Here is an 8,905-nt window from a genome sequence, read left to right as displayed (position 1 = left end):
AGTCTTTAGGTGCCTTTTGGCAAATTCCCAGAGGGCTGTCATGTGCCTTTTACTGAGGAGTGGCTTCCGTCTGGCCACTCTACCATAGGCCTGATTGGTGGAGTGCTGCAGAGATGGTTGTCCTTCTGGAAGGTTCTATCAGAGTGACCATCAAGTTCTTGGTCACCTCCCTGACCAAGGCCCTTCTCCCTTGATTGCTCAGTTTGGCCGGGAGGCCAACTCTAGGAAGAGTCTTGGTTGTTCCAAAACTTCTTCCATTTAAGTATGATGGAGGCCACTGTGTTCTTAGGGACCTTCAATGCTGCAGAAATGTGTTGGTACCCATTCCCAGATCTGTGCCTCGACACCTGTCTCGGTGCTCTACAGATAATTCCTTCGATCTCATGGCTTGGTTTTTGCTCTGACATGCACTGTCAACTGTGGAACCTTATATAGACAGGTGTGTGCCTTTCCAAACCATGTCCAATCAATTGAATTTACCACAGGTGGACTCCAATCAAGTTGTAGAAACATCTCAAAGATGATCAATGCACACAGGATGCATCTGATCTCAATTTCGAGTCTCATAGCAAAGGGTTTGAATACTTATGTAAATAAGGTATATATTTTTTGTTGTTGTATCTTAACACTTTTTTCACCCCCCTTTTCTCCCCAACGGGCGCGGGAGGCGAAGGTCGAGTCATGCGTCCTCCGAAACATGACCCGCCAAATCGTGCTTCTTAACACCTGCCCGCTTAACCCTGAAGCCAATTGCACCAATGTGTATTAGGAAACACCGTTCAACTGACGACCGAGGTCAGCCTGCAGGCGCCTGGCCCACCACAAGGAGTCGCTAGAGCGCGATGAGCCAAGTAGAGGAGGGTTTGCCCCCCCCCCGGCCAAACACTCGCCCAACCCGGACGACGCTGGGTCAATTGTGCGCTGCCCTATGGGACTGCCGATCACGGCCGGTTACGATACAGCCCGGGATCGCACCCGGGTCTGTAGTGACGCCTCTAGCACTGCGATGCAGTGCCTTAGACCACTGCGCCACTCGGAAGGCCCTCTGTTTTTTATTTTTAATACATTTGCAAAAATGTCTAAAAACCTGTTTGCTATCGGGTATTAACGGGTATTGTGTGTAGATTGATGAGGTAGCATTGTTATTTAATCAATTTTAGGGCTGTAACTTAATAACATTTGGAACAAGTCAAGGGGTCTGAATACTTGCACTGTATTTACCTTGCTGGCAAATATTGCAAACAGCATTTATTTGCATCAACGCAAGCTATAGGTTATGTGTTGAGGTAGCAGTGGTGTGGAGGACATGTTCCTATGTTGGAAATAAATTTGCTGACTTGAAATAGAAATAGCCTCTCCTAAGAGTTTCCCGTTTTAAAGTGTATTTGTCACATGCATAGGATATAGCAGGTGTAAAACAGTACAGTTAAATGCTTACTTGTATGTTAGCTCTTTCCTAACAATGCAGTATGCAGTATCAAGGTGAGTGGAAATAATATAAAGGAATAATATACAGTACAAATATAAAGTAAGAAAACACATGAGAAGTATGGAAAAACTACATAAAAAACATGAGAATGCAAGTCATATACAGGTTCAGTGCTAGTACCGTAATGACAATGTGCAGGAGTACTAGAGTAATTGAGGTAGATACTGTATGTACATGTAAACAGCGGTAAAAAGTGACTGATGGCAGTATAATTAATAATCCATATAGCAGCAGTGTAAGTGGTGAGGGGTGTGTGCATGGTGATATGTGTGGCGTCTGTGAGTGTGAGTATGCGACATGGAGTGCATGTCTATGACTTATAATCATATCATTTAACCTATCGGATTTGTTTGTTTCCTTGTTGAAGTGCCGGTGTGCATTACACATTTCGCAAATTAGTCTACGAGTCATCGGAAAAATGTATTGGTTGACGAGAATAAGCAGTCATGGAACAAGTTATTGAAGTGTGTGTTTATGGAAAACTGTTGTTTATCATATATGTCCATGGGAAATTACACGTTTATGGTAGAAATGTGTTTTGGGGCTATCATGATGGAACATTCCTAGTTGGAGGGAGTTCCTGGAAGGAGTACCTAGGTGCTCAGTTGGCCTTTGCCTGGGGGAGAGCAGGCTGGGCAGGTAACAGGTTGGCTAGAGTAGAGTTATACCTGGGGGAGAGCAGGCTGGGCAGGTAACAGGTTGGCTAGAGTAGAGCCATACCTGGGGAGAGCAGGCTGGGCAGGTAACAGGTTGGCTAGAGTAGAGCCACACCTGAGTTTGGTTACAGGCAAAGCGTTGTTGCCAGAATAGTTTACACTGAGAATATCTTAGATTTATTCAACTCTTTGTTAACCTCCTGTTTGTTATTTTCTGTACAAAGTTTATTTGCCAATTAGTCCTGCACCTGTTACTATTGTAAATAAAATTCTCTAAGAGAGGTGAGCACCAGAACATCCTGTCTGTCTCCTCACTGTCCGATCCGGTTTCTGCTTCACATATGGTGGCAGCGGTGGGATCCCATGCCATGGACAGTGAAGAACTGACCACAACGCTACCAAACTGGTGCGACAAGAAGGAGGCCAACTACCTGTGGGGGTGGCTACACAATCAACGCTACTGGGACGACGCCACTCTTCTGGTAGAGTAACTACAAGGCTGTTTCCCTGACGACTGGCAAAGGTGGGCGAAGCTGTGTCCAGCAAAGGCCCTGGATGAAGGGTTCTTCGGAGCCCAACGGTTTTTGCTGACGCTGTTGGAGTTTGACCTTCCAGTTGATGAGCCCTGCAGCTGTCATCTACAGTGCACAGACCATCACTACTGCAATTACTGCCTGACCACAACTGGGCCAGCTGGCCTGAAGGCATGACCTTTCTACATGTGTGTTCCATCAGATGTGGGCTGAGACAGAGAGTCCATGATCCATATGCAGGCCGAGCCCATCACAGAGCTGCTGGAGCCCTGGGTGGTCCTGTTCCATCTGAGGGGATGCAGGCTACTGATATCGCTACTGCTGCCATAGGTACAGAGGAGCTGCCTGTTGGTGAAGTGGCACTGGAGGAATCTGGCCTATCGGGATCAGAGCCTGGGTCACCAGAGCAGTTTTCCAAATCTGAAGTCACAATGTTCCCTGATGCATATCCTGAGTGTGTTGGAGAGGCGGACACCTCTCCAGTGTTTTCTGGCCCTGAGATATGGCCTACTACACCGCTGCCTGCTGAGAGCTGTGCTGCTGCAACACATCTGACCAAACCTTCCATGCCCCATGCTACCCTTACCCTGAGCCCATACGGCAGCCTGGGTACATTGTCGTGTATCACCTGCCACTGTGGGTGGTGCTATTTCCCTATGAAGATGGCCAATCTTTTCCACTGTTCTTGATGCTGGTTCCATAAGGTTGCTGGTCATTTAAAGGGGGTGGAACTGACTACTACTGTACTTACTGTACCTGCTAAAGACACTTGGTGATGCACCTTGTGCGTCATGGAGAAGATGGAAGGTATGTCATGGAGCGCATGTCTGTGACAATGACACTGAAATAAATGATTGGTTGGAGAAGGACTCTTTGTTGTATCTCTTCAAGGTATAGCCAATAATCCTCATGAGGGAACATTCCTTTGGCAATTTTCATGCCTTCCTCAATACCACCTGGTTTGAATGTCCTGAATGGCTGGAAGCTCACCCCCAGTGATGTGCTGGGACCACCGCACCACCCTTTGTAGGGCCTAGCGATTGAGGGCGGTGCAGTTGCCATACCAGTCAAGATGCGCTCGATGGTGCACCTGTAAAAGTCCTTCAGGATCTGAAGGGCCATGCCAAATCTCTTCAGCCCTCCCCCTTTCCTGTAGTCCATGATCAGCTTCTTAGTCTTGCTGACGTTGAGGGAAGAGATTGTTGTGCTGGCACCACATTGTCAGGTCTCTGACCTCCTCTCTGTAGGCTGTCTCATCACCGTCGGTGGTCAGGCCCACCACTGTCGTGTCGTCAGCAAACTTGATGATGGCGTTGGAGTCGTGCGTGGCCATGCAGTCGTGGGTAAATGGAGTACAGGAGGGGGCTAAACACACCCCCCTGGGGGGGGCCCCGTGTTGAGGGTCAGCGTGGCGGAGTTGTTGTTGCCTTCCCTAACCACCTGGGGTCGGCCTGTCAAGATCCAATTACAGAGGAAGGTGTTCAGTCCAAGGGGTCCCAATCTTAGGGACAAGCTTGGAGTGGACTATGGTGTTGAACACTGAGCTGTAGTCAATGAACAGCATTCTCACATAGGTATTCCTCTTGTCTAGGTGTGAGAGGGCTGTGTGGAGTGCAATTGAGATTGTGTCATCCGTGGATCTGTCGAGGCGGAATGCACATTTTAGTGATACAGGGTGTCTGGAATGATGGAGTGGATGTGTGCCATGACCAGCCTTTCAAAGCACTTCATGATTACAGATGTGAGTGCGACAGGGCAGTAGTCATTGAGGCAGGTTACTTTAGAATGAATTTGCGAAGCTCCCTGAGTGTTAAGGAGCCACCATCAAGTTATGTACAGACAGCCTGTTTCAGACTAACACCCGTAGACTGTGAATAATGTCTGGAGAGAACAGAGGTCGCACTCAGTAGAGTTGCATCATTCATGAACTCCTACGCTGGGAAGTGACACAACATTTGACTGTTGTTGACAAGTGGTCTGTAAAACCTGGTATTTTCTGCTACCAATTTAGCCTACAGAGAAATGAGCAGGTAGTTACACTATTTATTATACCAGTATTACACAGTTGTCTTGGTGTTTTAACTGTACATGTTGTCTAATGTTAGAGCCCTCTATGTTCACTTTGCAAGTGGCAAATTGTATTTTATAGTAACAATATCCACCATTCAATATAAATTATACTTTCACACACAAATTTCTCAACATCCAAGCACACAGTAGTAGAAAGTGATGACATCTTGTATTGTCATTACCGGTTATCAACCATCATAAGACCATCATAGGATCAACCATCATAGGATACCTTTTTCCACGTCCTTATTTTCCATTATGAATGACTGTTGTTCTGTGACAGAAATATATTTTGAGGCTATGAAACTCCACTTTTGAAAAGTCCAAAAACCCAATCTGCAATTTCCGCATGACTCATTAATTGGAGAACATTTTGCACAGGCTTTAAAAACGACTTTATGTGCTCATCGTGTGTTACCAACAAACTGTGAATTTAATACCAATGTACACTAACTGATACAGACCAGTGGTCAGTTGTGTTACCAACAAACTGTGAATTTAATACCAATGTACACTAACTGATACAGACCAGTGGTCAGTTGTGTTACCAACAAACTGTGAATTTAATACCAATGTACACTAACTGATACAGACCAGTGGTCAGTTGTGTTACCAACAAACTGTGAATTTAATACCAATGTACACTAACTGATACAGACCAGTGGTCAGTTGTGTTACCAACAAACTGTGAATTTAATACCAATGTACACTAACTGATACAGACCAGTGGTCAGTTGTGTTACCAACAAACTGTGAATTTAATACCAATGTACACTAACTGATACAGACCAGTGGTCAGTTGTGTTACCAACAAACTGTGAATTTAATACCAATGTACACTAACTGATACAGACCAGTGGTCAGTTGTGTTACCAACAAACTGTGAATTTAATACCAATGTACACTAACTGATACAGACCAGTGGTCAGTTGTGTTACCAACAAACTGTGAATTTAATACCAATGTACACTAACTGATACAGACCAGTGGTCAGTTGTGTTACCAACAAACTGAATTTAATACCAATGTACACTAACTGATACAGACCAGTGGTCAGTTGTGTTACCAACAAACTGAATTTAATACCAATGTACACTAACTGATACAGACCAGTGGTCAGTTATGTTACCAACAAACTGAATTTAATACCAATGTACACTAACTGATACAGACCAGTGGTCAGTTATGTTACCAACAAACTGAATTTAATACCAATGTACACTAACTGATACAGACCAGTGGTCAGTTGTGTTACCAACAAACTGAATTTAATACCAATGTACACTAACTGATACAGACCAGTGGTCAGTTATGTTAAACCAATGGGACTGACTGACTGGAGCACATGGAGAGCTGAGAGAGAAAGATTACAGGTTATGATGTCACATACTGTTCAGTGTTTTTTATTACAATGCGACTGACCAGAGCCACAGACCACAGAAAACATATTGATGCTTGTTGTACATTTATGAAGTATTTGATACCATAATTTGAAATGTCTATGAAAGGTAATTTAAATAATATGATAGTTCTGCAATTGTGTAGAAAAAGGCATGTTAAGGCCAGGCACCACATCCTATCACAATCAACTTTTTCCAGTTACATGTAGACACAAATATAATACTTTTTCGTATTACAATATTTCTGAAATATTGTCTAAAACATGCTAATTATGTGTTCGCATTAAATTTGCACATATTTTCATATACCACAAAATCAATTTTTTTCTGGATGAAGTCAGCCCAAATATTTTGGTTTCATTTTGTTAAGACACTCCAGGACCGGATTTACTTAGACCAGATTATAGATAAATAATGTTTTCATCTTTCTATCTGTAAAATATTAAAAGACATGTACAGGTAACTGCCAAAATAAATTAAACATCAACATAACATGTCTTAATAGGGCGTTGGGCCACTACGAGCCAGAACAGCTTCAATGCACCTTGGCATAGATTCTACAAATGTCTGGAACATTCATGTGAATGATGGCATAATGGGTGGACTGGCGGCCATTGTGAGTGTACCCATAAGAGCAAAGAAGGAAGTAAAAGCAGGAAGTCCAACCATCAGTCTGTGCTATGTTTAGTTGATTCAATTCAAATGACATTTTAAAAAATGAATTCCATTGCATGAGCCAGTTAGCATCATCTGAATGAACATTATACATTACCATGGAAATTATTACATCACAGGTTCCAAGCCCGTTCTATTCATTCTTATTTCTATGTGGAAAACGCTGTCTCAAGCGCTGCTCCAGAATTGCCCATAAGTGTTCAAGTGGGTTGAGATCAAAGTGGTATACACTAAGCTAGATCTACTCAGTTATTTTTTACAGCTATCCAGCTTCAGTTAGCTTCACATTCCAGCTCAGGCTTCATCCGTACTATGACTGTGGATATTGCTCATCTGCCTGCCGCTAACTCTAGCAGGCTTGTAACTATGCCTGGCTAGTGAAATGCGTGACTATTCATTGAGCCAATGCTTAAACATCAATCCATGGGCGTGTCAGTGCCACATTTACATTTTTGCCAAAATCAGCACGAAAGAAAAGTTATCTTGCCAATTCAGCAGGCTATGCTGTGAAATGGGCTATTACAAGTGGCATTTTTATGTTATTACGTGCTTATCAATGCACAGGCACCTTTTCCCCCCATCTATTGATAAAATAATTTTATAAAGTCCTACAAAAGTTTTACTGTGCGTGAACTTTCAAATGCATCCTGTCATTACTAAATGTGATGGGTACTTTAACAAAACATTTGATTAATAAAATATCAGTCATCTTCCTCAAATGAAGGGGATGATGACACAATCTTTGCAACAGGGAGGGAAGCTGATTTTTGTTGGTCCTCAACTCGTGGCTCAGTCACTTCATTTAGGGTAAGTATGGACCCTGGGCTAAGCTAAGGACCCTGGGACAAGCTAAGGACCCTGGGACAAGCTAAGGACCCTGGGACAAGCTAAGGACCCTGGGACTAAACATCTTTTTCTGCAACTGGATCCTGGTAGCCAACAACACCTCTGCTACACTGATCCTCAACATGGGGTCCCTCAGGGGTGTGTGCTTAGTCTCCTCCTGTACTCCCCGTTCACCCACGACTGCATGGTCAAGCGCGCCTCCAACAACATCATTAAGTTTGCTGACGACACAACAGTGGTAGGCCTGATCACCGACAACGATGAGACAGCCTATAGGGAGGAGGTCAGAGACCTGGCAGTGTGGTGCCAGGACAACAACCTCTCCCTCAACGTGAGCAAGACAAAGGTGATGATCGTGGACTAACAGGAAAAGGAGGGCCGAACACGCCCCATTCACATCGATGTGGCTGTAGTGGAGTGGGTCGAGAGTTTCAAGTTCCTTGGTGTCCACATCACCAACAAACTATCAAACACACCAAGAAAGTCGTGAAGAGGGCACGACAACGCCTTTTCTCCCTCAGGAGACTTGGAGATTTGGCATGGGTCCCCAGATTCTCAAAATGTTCTACAGCTGCAGTATTGAGAGCATCCTGACCGGTTGCATCACCGCCTGGTATGGCAACTGCTCGGCATCCAACCGTAAGGCGCTACAGAGGGTAGTGCGTACAGCCCTATACATAACTGGGGCAAAGCTTCCTGCCATCCAGGACCTAAATACTAGGCGGTGTCAGAGGAAGGCCCAATAATGACTCCAGTCACCCAAGTTATAGACTGTTCTCTCTGCTACCACACGGCAAGCGGTACCAAGTCGAGGTCCAAAAGGCTCAACAGCTTCTACCCCCAAGCCATAAGACTGCTGAACAATTAATCCAATGGCAACCCGGACTATTTGCTGCTACTCACTGTTTATTATCTATGCATAGTCACTTTACCCCTACCTACTTGTACAAATTACCTCGACTAACCTGTACCCCCACACATTGACTCAGTACCGGTACACCCTGTATATAGCCTCACCATTGTTATTTTGTTACTTTTTACTCTAGTTCATTTAGAAATATTTTCTTAACTTTAGTTTCTTAAAAATGTATTGTTGGTTAAGTAAGTAAGTCCTTAACCTGTTGTATTCGGCCATGGTATATGGTTTTAGTGTTTTCATGCTCATCAACCATTCAGGGACCACTCATGCCCTGTGGATGAGGGCATTGTCATCCTATGGGGGCATAGCCATGGTAG

The sequence above is a fragment of the Salvelinus fontinalis genome, chromosome 8 (genome assembly GCF_029448725.1).
Source record: "Salvelinus fontinalis isolate EN_2023a chromosome 8, ASM2944872v1, whole genome shotgun sequence".
In the NCBI taxonomy this organism is placed as follows: Eukaryota; Metazoa; Chordata; class Actinopteri; order Salmoniformes; family Salmonidae; genus Salvelinus; species Salvelinus fontinalis.
This window is presented reverse-complemented; position numbering follows the sequence as displayed.